This window comes from Nomascus leucogenys, chromosome 6 (assembly GCF_006542625.1).
Source record: "Nomascus leucogenys isolate Asia chromosome 6, Asia_NLE_v1, whole genome shotgun sequence".
In the NCBI taxonomy this organism is placed as follows: domain Eukaryota; kingdom Metazoa; phylum Chordata; class Mammalia; order Primates; family Hylobatidae; genus Nomascus; species Nomascus leucogenys.
In genome coordinates, this window is record NC_044386.1 from 17,043,198 (window position 1) to 17,055,577 (window position 12,380).

Below are 12,380 nucleotides of genomic sequence, written 5' to 3' on the forward strand. Positions count from 1 at the left end.
TTTAAAATGGTTTCCATATTGGAAAGTGGGATCCTGTTACCCAAAAGATGATGATGAGTACAGAGTGTATTCATTTTCTGTTGCTGCATAAAAACTTACCAAGAGTTTACTAGGTTAAAACAACACCAACTTATTATTTCACTATTTTTGTGTCAGGTGTTCAGGTGCAGCTTAGCTGTGTCCTCTGTACAGAGTCTCACATCACTGCAATTGAGATAGAGTCTGAGGCTATGATCTCATCTGAAGCCCAGGATTCTCTCCCAAGCTCATGTGGTTGTTAGCAGAATTCACTTCCTTGCAGCTATAGCACTCATGGTGAATGGCTCCTTCAAGGCCAGCAGAAGATGGGTATCTCAGATACCTAGACCCAGCATAACCTGCTCTTTGATTCACTCAAAATCAGATTAGTGACCTTAATTACATCTTCAAAAATGCCTCCACCTTTACCATGTTATCCAAATGATAGTGATTTCCATCATCTGTCTAGTACCTGTTCCACTCAACTGGAGAGGAGGGTTTCATACAGGGCACATAGGTTTACCAAGGAGTGGGAACCTGAGGGACCCTCTTATAATCCTACCTATCACAGAGGGTCTTCCTATGAAAATCAACAGATCACTAGAGTAAATATGTATGAAAATGATTGATTCTATACATTCATTGATTTAAGTTGAGGTTACCAAAAAATTGAAAAATTATGTTTATATGGTAATCTATTGCCCTTTTAGAACCACCTTTGCAAAATTATGATAGTAAGAGAAATCTGACAGAGTTGATTCCATTTTTCTTCTAACCTCCAAAATGTCTCATCATTCCTGGGCATAGGCCAAGCTAACTTCAGGAGAAATTTAGTTTATAGTTTAACCTTAAAGCAAGGATGATAATAGCCCTTTCCAAAACTAAACTGCCTTTATAAGAGTAATGAAAATCCACAAGGTTAGGACTATGAGAGTGTCCTAAATTCTTCTGAAATATAAGTATAGTTCAATGATAACCAGCCATTGTTTAAGAGGTCACAAGATTTGTAACTTCCCCAATTATTCCTGTAGATAACATCACTATTGTAGAACCTAAGACTAGCCTTTTGAGAGGTCTTTTCAGACTTTCACATTTCTGATGATCAGCTGACTTCACCTGGTCTCTTGACACAGGTCTCAATATGTCCAGTGGCCCCTACCCAGAGGCAGACTCAGTGAAGAAGGACTGTTTTCCAAACACCTATGACAGCATCCCTGACCAATCAGCAGCATCTATTCCCTAGTCTCCTGCTAACCAAACTATGCTTGAAAAATCCTAACCTCTGAGCCTTCAGGAAGACTGATTTGAGTAGTGACTTTATCTTCCACATGGTCAGTCTCATGTCAATTAAATTCTTTCTTTACTGCAATGCCACGGTCTCAGTGAATTGATTTTGCCTGTGCAGTGAGCAGGAAGGACATATTGGGCAATTATACTTTATCATTTTTAAATGATAGAAAAATAAGAAAATTTTCTCAGAGTAAAATTTTTCAAAATGATACATTTTTTTAATAAGCTTATGTGGAGAAAGTAAAATATAAGTTAGTTGATTTTTACTTGATGCTTTTCTGTATAACTGGCATTTCTATTGTTGATTAAATATAATTTAAATCATAATTAGTAACAGCATTTGTGCCTAAATGAAAGTAAAATTGTCACAGTGGCATAAATTTCAATGTGAAAAAAACCTACAATGATTAAATATAATATTTTCTTTTATCAGAAATAAGCTCAGAGTTAATCCATATGGTGGAAAATATTAAAATATTGAAAAGATAGATATTTTTAAACTTAACTCTTTCATTACAAACGGAACCTTGTTAAATTTTATTTTTGAAAAATCACTGTTGAAATATAGAAGCTCAAAAACAGAAAATGTTTATTGACCAACTGTTTGTAATAATATATCATGTTATAAAGATACTGATTAAAAAACATATGTTCTATTGAGGCGGAACAGTTAAGTTTTATGCCCACAAGAATTTGGTGAGGGAAATAAAACTTTACATTTACTCAAAAAGCAGCATTTGCATCCTGTCAAAGAGTTGAAAATGTGCCAATTAATCTATGTAGTTTTTTATTATAAATCAAACAGTTAAAAAAAATCATGGTAGATTTTCTTTTAATAACCTTAGGTGGAATTCCCTGATATTGCTAGAAAGTGACCTCTGGCATTCCAATAACAATTTGCATTTGATTAGAAGCAATGTTTTTGCATTTCATTCTGAACACTTACTTTTAACTTGTCAAAAAATACTGCTCTTACAAAGCTGGGCCTTGCACACTACTTAGGAGCAGGAACAATGCTGTCACAGTAAAGGAAATCAATTGATTTGAATAGGAGGAAATAAAAATCCTAAAACACAGTTCACAAAGCATTTTTTGAAATGTATGGAACCAATTAGCAAAAGAAAAAAATTACAGAAGTGCTAGAAATTTCTTATTGGTAAAATTAATGTAAAAGTACTTAAAAATATCCTGAACTCTTGAGTACCAAAAGCATCTTCCACAAAAAGCAAAACAGACTTTCTCTCATATATAATGTTTAGCAGAGTTCATCATGAGAGCTGAATCCTTTTTGCTGTGTTAGGCCATTTATTCACTTTCATTTTGAGTCATATTCCTTTAACTGATGCAGAATTTACATATGTTTCTTCATTCAAATGTGTCATTAAGATGCAGGCTATGTTACAGGGTTTGGAAATGATCTTCAGACATCTGTCTCTGGAACACTTAAGGAGCTAGCTGCTCCAAACAGACCTTGGACACCTCTCATTAGAATACATTCCTGATGCTCACCATTCGCCTGAATAATAATTTAAAAGTGGGACTGTATTATTGTAGGAATGAGCTCAGTTGTGTCAAGTTTATGGAAGCAGTTGAACACACATCCGGCATCTCTAGGGAGCAACGTTCCAATTTTGCATTGTCATAGCTACCAACAAGCACATAGCACATTCCAGAAAAAAAGAGAGATGGAGGAAAGGGGGTTGATCTAAAAATCTAAAATCTTGATTCAAGACAAGAGGATTTGATCTAGGTCCAATTTATAGTATCTTTATTGGTCTGATCTAGCTGGAAAAAGTGTATGGGGGAGAAGAGCAATAGAAGATTTTTTTTTTTTTTTTTTTTTTTTGAGACAGAGTTTTGCTCTTGTTGCCCAGGCTGGAGTGCAATGACGTGATCTCGGCTCACCGCAACCTCCGCCTCTCAGGTTCAAGTGATTCTCCTGCTTCAGCCTCCCGAGTAGCTGGGATTACAGGCATGTGCCACCATGCCTGGCTAATTTTGTATTTTTAATAGAGATGGGGTTTCTCCATGTTGGTCAGGCTGGTCTCGAACTCCCGACCTCAGGTGATCTGCCCACCTTGGCCTCCTAAAGTGCTGGGATTACAGGCATGAGCCACCATGCCTGGCAGAAGATTTAAAATGTATGGAAATTTTCTTTAAAAATAATTATCGATAATTTCATTAGAAAAAAATAGTGTGTAATAGACACAAAAGATACTGTGAGTTTGTGTGCTGGAATTACTGATTATCAAAACTATAGAAAAAGCTGAAACATTAGCCTAAACTGGTGATTAATCCCCCTAAGCCTGTTATTTATTGTATTAGTTTTTTATCACTGCTGTAACAAATTATCACAAATTTAGCATCTTAAAACCATATCTATTTATCACAGCTCTGCAGGTCAGACTTCTCGGTGGGCTCAACTGGGTTCTCTGCATGGGTTCTCACAATGCTAGAATTGCTATGTCAACTTGGCTCTTAGCTTGGAGGCTCTGGGGGAATAAATCTCTTCCAAACTCATTCAAATTCAGGTCCGTGCTATGGTAGGACTGGGGTTCTTCTTTCCTTAGTGGCATATTTTAGCTTCATAAGGCCATCTGTGTTGCTTCTCACATGGCCCTGTCTACCTTCAAATCCAGCAAGGGAATAGCAAATTCTTCCCAAATTTTAAATCTCCCTGACTTCTTTTTCTGTCATCAGCTGCTTTTAAGGGCTCGCCTGATTAGGTCAGCACCATCCGGATAATCACCCTAGGATAGGGGCAGCTGTGCCATATAACAACCTAACCAGAAGATGATATCCCTTCATATTCATGGGTTCTTAGAATTAAGACCAGAGATAAAATCCTGCCTGTCACATCTCTTTCAAGGAATCAAAGACATGCAGCAACAGTTACCTTATTTCATATTCTTTTTCCTCCCAGCTCTCTAGTGCCAGAGATTTCATACCAGCTAGTATATTTCCCCCACTCCACCAGCATCCCGTCACTACTGGTGAAAGTTTTAACTACTTAGCAATTGCATCGTAACAACATTTAGAGTCCATCTATCATTAGTGATGGTTTACTCATTGCTGGTTGAGTAGTGACTGTTCCAGCAATCAAATCAAATCCAGTTTTATGGTCTGCTGCTCAGAAACATTTCTAGTATCTACTGCCTTAGAAGGGCTTCACAGGAAACAGACGCTGAGAAGGTTATTGAATTCAGAGATTTTATTGGGAAGTGCTCTCAAGAGATATACCTCTCAGGAAATAGGGAAAATCAAAATGGGCAAAGAAAAAAAAGCTGGTTTGCAATGCAGTGGCAAATTAAGTCTCAGTTGATCCTGGAGCAACTTATGGAGCTGGGTGGTCTTTCAAGACCTGATGGCTGGGCCTTTATATCCCCATATCAGCCAGGCCTGGGAGGTAATTCCCCGCAACAGTGAGCAATTCCCAGTGAGGTATCAAATGGAAGCCACAGTGGCTGGTAAGGCAGAGCACTACAGTAGCTATGCCACTGAGAGTGTGATTTTATCTTTGCTCACCCAGAAGATTCCTAAGTTCTGTTTCAAAATCTCTGTGATGCCTCTAAGACAACATATACTTGATATTAAAATGTTTATAAGAAAGCAACAGTACATCATGCTTGGTTGGCATTAGGATAGACAAAGTACAAATAAAAAAAAGATGTCATAATTGCTTCAAATTGTATCATTTCTGGCAATAATCTGGGCATTTAAACATTGGGTCCTTTACTGCTAAATGGAAAAATTCTTCTTCCTCCTAATCCCACCCACTAAACTGAATAAATATCACTTTCCAACAGAGCTAGTGTTTGCCTTATATTTAAACTTGGTAGGATGTAATGACTTGGTAGAGAAAAGACCCTCGTTGCTAGATCTGAGCTTTCTCCTCTTCTCTTCCGTGAGATCTTGAAGTGGTCATTTAGTTTGATCTTTTATTCTAATTTTTACAATGAAAATATTGGAACACTTCATCTTTAATGTTCTTTCCAAGCTGGAAACCATAAGCTAGGTAGTTGATTTTGTTCCCTTTGTGAAAAATTCTTTCCCCTTGAGCTTACATTTCCCAGTCTGTTTTCCCCATTTGTCATCTTCACCACTTGAGCAGCCTTGACTTGAAATACAAGGCCACCCCCATACAAGCTGTTCTGATCCTCCAAGCTGTCCACTCTCCTCTCTACCACTGAGTGGTGTGTGTGTGTGTGTGTATGTTATCCCATATCCTGGCAATAGAAATTCACAGTGTTCTTTCATTTTTTTTAAAAAAATTGCTGTATATGAGCTAGCATCTCACTTAGCCAGAGGAGAGTTGAGAAGCTCCAAAAGGAGAAGGCTTCCGACAGTGAATATAAAATATATTTTTACATTACATAGACAAACAGGTTTTGTTTTCCAAAGTGGTTCATTGGGATCCTAAGAATTTGACTCATATCTTTGAGTCTGATGAATGTTGAGGGGGTTCACTGTCTCCCAAGGGAAGGATTTGCCTTGGCTCTGCCTGCCAGCATTCCTGTGCTGGGGCTGGAACAGACATCTTCATGGAGGTGTCTGTGCTGCCGTGCTCCTTCCCACTCGCTCCCCTTCCAATCATTTACTGCTTTCTCTTATGACTGGAAAATACATTTATAAAGAAGAAATAATCTTACCACCTAGAGGTGAACACTGGTAACATTTCAATGTGCTTTTAATATGACGTTTTATCTTACACTCAGTTCTTAGATTTCATCACCAAATGTCTGAAGCTTATGCGATATCACTCTTCTAATTTGGAATTATTTTTATTGTTTCAAGAACAAAAAGACAGTTCTGTGATAAAATCACATTGAGAAATTCAGTCTGACCTGGCGTCTCATGCTACCTTGCCTTGGAAACAAATTCCTGCTTTTTGAACCAATACCGGGAACTACATCAATACCAGGCACTCAATGTTGCCTTATTATCAGTTCACATGCCTGACTTATTATACTGCTAAATAACCCAGCTCCTTAAAGACTAGTTTTCTGCTTTTTGTTTTGTTTTTTGTTTTCTGTGTCTTTTTTCAGCTTTACTGGGGTGTAATTGACCAAAAATTGTATATATTTAAAGTGCACCATTTGACATTTGGATATTCATACAGACTGTGAAATGATCAGCACAATCAAGCCACTTAACATATCGACAACCTCAAATAGTTACGTATGTGTATGTGTGTGTGTGTGGGGCGGGGGTGGGTTGGGTGGAGAGTGGAGAGTACAATTAATATTTACCCTCTAAGCAAATTTAAATATATAACACACTATTGTTAACTGTAGTCCTAGGTTTGTTTTTGCTAATGCATCCAGCTTAAAGTCCTAAAGCATCACATATTAGGACCTTGCATTGTACTACTTGACCACATGGATACTGACTACTATCCTAGTATTTTGCCTCAGTGCTTTGTATAAACTAGTTACTGTGCCAAATAATAGGGATAGTAATTAAAATATATGTGAATTATTTCTGATCTCTGAAGCTCATTATCTAATGAGACACAAAAACATTATAAAATGAAAAGTCCTATATAGTGAGAAGTACCTAACAGTTGTCTATCTTCCATGCTTAGCTTATAAATTAATTCAGTAAATCAACAACCACAAAAGATAATAGTTGTCAAACAGAATGTTTTTAAGCTTGACAATAGAAACATAACAGTTCTATGGAAGATACAAGTTGGAAAAATGAGAAAGGGGAGGTGACACAGATATAATTCATCTAAAATAAGGGCAAATCATGACACAAAGTCTAATGATGAGTAGAGGGAACAGAAGATTAAACACATCAAGTAGATCAACAAATTCAAGAGAGAAACTAAAAGTAAAAATAACTAGCAGAGAGTGAAGGATATGGCAAAAGTCAGTTTATGTGAACGGGAATTCTCGTATTTCATAGGTGGAGGCAATAGATATTGTTGAAGCTGATAAATCATGACTAGAGATATAAGCATTGTATCTATAGTTTGGAAGGGAAGCACTGGAAAAGAATATGACAGAAACGTTTAAAATGGAAACCCCTGAAGATTGGGATCAGGGCTGGGTCTGCGCACAGGAAAGAAGACTTGTACTTTTTATTTGAGATCATCCTCTGCCATTTGGTTTTCAGATTTATGTATTACATTTAAATTGTTACCAATGTTTTCAATTAGATTATAAAATACTAAATTACGGAAATAATTTAGGAGCACAAATATCTAAATTTGAAATAGGTTGACTTGAGAAGAAGGAATTTCCAATCTCTGTTGTAGATACTCTCATTATTTCCATTTTTCAATGAGAGAAATTGAGGCTTGGAAATTTCACTTAAATAGTTTAAAGTTTATAAGATAACCAGGAGCATTTGTACTCAGTCCTCTCTGAAATCATATTCTGTAGTCCTCAAACATCTTGCTTCCAAAATGTACACTTTAATCCTAGCTTCTGTACCAGCCACCGTAGGTCCTACCTGCCATGACCTAACCCATTCAAGTATTTGGTTTAATGCCTCTTTGGAGACAACTTGATTATTAATTTACTATGTAAGGTATGTTATGTTACAATTTCTTTCAGTTTTAAAACATTTATTGAATAACATCTATGAACTAAGTATTTGTTAAATTCTAAATGAGGGCCAGATGATGGGGTCTCACGCCTATCATTCCAGTATTTTGAGAGGCCAAGGTGGGAGAATTGCTTAAGCCCAGAAGTTCAAAACCAGTTTGGGCAACATAGGAAAATATCGTCTATACAAAAAAAATAAAAGCAAAATTAGACAGGTGTTGTGGCAGGCACCTGTAGTCCCAGCTACTCAGGAGGCTGAAGTGGGAGGATCACTTGAGTCCAGGAGGTCAAGATGCAGTAAGCTATGATGATGCCACTGCACTCCAGCCTGGGCAACACAGCGAGACTCTGTCTAAAAGGAAACAAAAAGGTTCTAAATGGAACATAAAAATTTACATGTCCTTCTTCACAGCTCCAGTATCTCAGTAAAGGAGACCATGCTGTGTAGAAAGTGGTGTACACAAAAGACAGAGGAAGCAGCACAGCATGTGTCCTATTTTCTTACATGGTTCATTTCTAAAAACATGAACTAATTTCAAAGTCCAGTAAGACTTACATGTCAGAGAAACAATTTTTGTGCTCAAAGAAATAAAAATACCATTGAGATTCTAATCACACCTGAATTTTACACCCAGACATTGTCAAAATATTTCCAGTTATTTGAACTCATTATTTAGTTTGATACATTTCCTCAGCAGTTGAAACCTGTTAACTAATTTAAATTTATGTATCATCTCGGAGGATAAAATCCCCCTTTTCTGGCATGTTTAATGTTTTACAAATTTTCTCAGTTGATATCAGTTTGTGAATCATTTTCATATTATCTCTCAGCATTTTTGTTTTATTTCTCCTTTTCGTAAAATAATTTTAAAAATTTTGATTAAAAATTCTTTATTTTTCTGGAAGAAAACATTCTTCAAGGCAAACATTATCTGGAGAGTGAAGATATAGTTGTAATCTCTGCCATCTTTTCTCCCTATTCCCGCTGGGTGCTTTTCAGGAACTTTGGAAAAACTACAGGCTACAGGGAAGCTAGCAAGGAATTATCTGTGATGAAATACAAAAATGTGGGATTGCAGAAACCTGGCTATTCTAACATGGTAGAACTTTTATATGAAACTGTTGGCTGTTGGAGCAGGTCACCAGAAGATTGGTCAGAATAGTCTCAATAAGGCATGTTAAAAACAATGTGAGTGTCAATGTGTATCCTAGTGTTTAGGTTGCCTGAAGGCTAAAGGTATAAAATGACCACCTATATATGGGAAACTAGACACACCCATTGGCAAAGGGTTGGCCTGCAGGGAGAATTCAAATTGAGACTGGTGGACTAAAACCAGAGAAGTAGGCATTTCTGCATTTGGAGGGCTCTTTCATTTCTTCCCTCCATCATTATTTTCATGTTTCCATTTTTCCTCTTCTTTCTTCTTCTAACATATATTCTATATTTTTTGTTTTTATAGTATCAATGGATGAACTTCTACTTATAACCATTATCCAAAAAGAGAGAGAGCATTTATCTTTCATGCCAATGAACTAATTATTTTCTTGTGATATAGTTTGGCTGTGTCCCTACCTAAATCTCATCTTGTAGTTCCCATAATCCCCATGTGTCATTGGAGGGATAAGTGGGAGGTAATTTAATTATGGAGGCAGTTACCTCCATGCTCTTCTTGTGATGATGAGTGAGGTTTCACAATATCTGATGGTTTTATAAGGGACTTTTCCCCACATCACTCATTCTTCTCCTTCCTGCCATCATGTGAAGAAGGATATGTTTGCTTCCCCTTCTGTCTTGATTGTAGGTTTCCTGAGGCCTCCCCACCCCTGCAGAACTGTAAGTCAGTTAAACCTCTTTTCTTTATAAATTACCCAGTCTTGGTTATGTCTTTATTAGTGCATGAGAATGAACTAATTCATCTTGCTTTTCAATCATCAACTATTTTCACATTTTTTATGTAATATTTTACTGTTCCAAATAATTTAAGTTATAAAGTCCTAATGCAGTACCACATGGATGCTTGCTATTTGAAATAATCTGTATTACAGCCACTGAATACAAACAAAATAAGTATTCATTAATCTATGCCTATTTCACTAGTTGCTTTGGTATAAGCAGGGTGACATAATTGGAAAGAATACAGGGAAGCAAAGGAACAGATGCTCATCTTTGAGTTTAATTATCCAATCTGTACTTATTATTTATAAATCAGGAATTTTCCCAGGCTCTATGAATAGCTCATCCCATTTAAGTTCACAACAATATGAGATATTTTATTCCCCAGAATTTTGATTATAGCAAACAGACATGGACCCTGTTGATGGACAACCAGTAGCTCACAGAATTTCTAGGGAAACTAGAAGTCAGGCTCAAATACTAAACTTCCAGAAATATTTCCCAAAACTATGAGCAGAATTCATTGATGGAAAGATAATTGCTGGGGATGGCACTGAATCTATAAATTACCTTGGGCAGTATGGCCATTTTCACGATATTGATTCTTCCAACCCATGAGCATGGAATGTTCTTCCATTTGTTTGTATCCTCTTTGATTTCATTGAGCAGTGGTTTGTAGTTCTTCTTGAAGAGGTCCTTCACATCCCTTGTAAGTTGGATTCCTAGGTATTTTATTCTCTTTGAAGCAATTGTGAATGGGAGTTCACTCATGATTTGGCTCTCTGTTTGTCTGTGATTGGTGTACAAGAATGCTTGTGATTTTTGTACATTGATTTTGTATCCTGAGACTTTACTAAAGTTGCTAATCAGCTTAAGGAGATTTTGGGCTGAGACGATGGGGTTTTCTAGATATAAAATCATGTCATCTGCAAACAGGGACAGTTTGACTTCCTCTTTTCCCAATTGAATACCCTTTATTTCCTTCTCCTGCCTGATTGCCCTGGCCAGAACTTCCAGCACTATGTTGAATAGGAGTGGTGAGAGAGGGCATCCCTGTCTTGTGCCAGTTTTCAAAGGGAATGCTTCCAGTTTTTGCCCATTCCGTATGATATTGGCTGTGGGCTTGTCACAGATAGCTCTTATTATTTTGAGATACGTCCCATCAATACCTAATTTATTGAGAGTTTTTAGCATGAAGGGTTGTTGAATTTTGTCAAAGGCCTTTTCTGCATCTATTGAGATAATCATGAGGTTTTTGTCTTTGGTTCTGTTTATATGCTGGATTACATTTATTGATTTGCGTATGTTGAAAGAGCCTTGCATCCCAGGGATGAAGCCCACTTGATCATGGTGGATAAGCTTTTTGATGTGCTGCTGGATTCGGTTTGCCAGTATTTTATTGAGGATTTTTGCATCAATGTTCATCAAGGATATTGGTCTGAAATTCTCTTTTTTGGTTATGTCTCTGCCAGGCTTTGGTATCAGGACGATGCTGGCCTCATAAAATGTGTTAGGGAGGATTCCCTCTTTTTCTATCGATTGGAATAGTTTCAGAAGGAATGGTACCAGTTCCTCCTTGTACCTCTGGTAGAATACGGCTGTGAATCCATCAGGTCACTATCCTAAATATATATGCACCCAACACAGGAGTACCCAGATTCATAAAGCAAGTCCTGAGTGACCTACAAAGAGACTTAAACTCCCACACAATAATAATGGGAGATTTTAACACCCCACTGTCAACATTAGACAGATCAATGAGACAGAAAGTTAACAAGGATATCCAGGAATTGAACTCAGCTCTAAACAAAGTGGACCTAATAGACATCTACAGAACTCTCCACCCCAAATCAACAGAATATGCATTTTTTTCAGCACCACACCACACCTATTCCAAAATTGACCACACAGTTGGAAGTAAAGCTCTCCTCAGCAAATGTAAAAGAACAGAAATTATAACAAACTGTCTCTCAGACCACAGTGCAATCAAACTAGAACTCAGGATTAAGAAACTCACTCAAAACCGCTCAACTACATGGAAACTGAACAACCTGCTCCTGAATGACTATTGGGTACATAATGAAATGAAGGCAGAAATAAAGATGTTCTTTGAAACCAATGAGAACAAAGACACAACATACCAGAATCTCTGGGACACATTCAAAGCAGTGTGTAGAGGGAAATTTATAGCACTAAATGCCCACAAGAGAAAGCAGGAAAGATCCAAAATTGACACCCTAACATCACAATTAAAAGAACTAGAAAAGCAAGAGCAAACACATTCAAAAGCTAGCAGAATAACTAAAATCAGAGCAGAACTGAAGGAAATAGAGACACAAAAAACCCTTCAAAAAATTAATGAATCCAGGAGCTGGTTTTTTGAAAAGATCAACAAAATTGATAGACTGCTAACAAGACTAATAAAGAAGAAAAGAGAGAAGAATCAAATAGATGCAATAAAAAATGAAAAAGGGGATATCACCACCAATCCCACAGAAATACAATCTACCATCAGAGAATACTACAAACACCTCTATGCAAATAAACTAGAAAATCTAGAAGAAGTGGATAAATTCCTCGACAAATACACCCTCCCAAGACTAAACCAGGAAGAAGTTGAATCT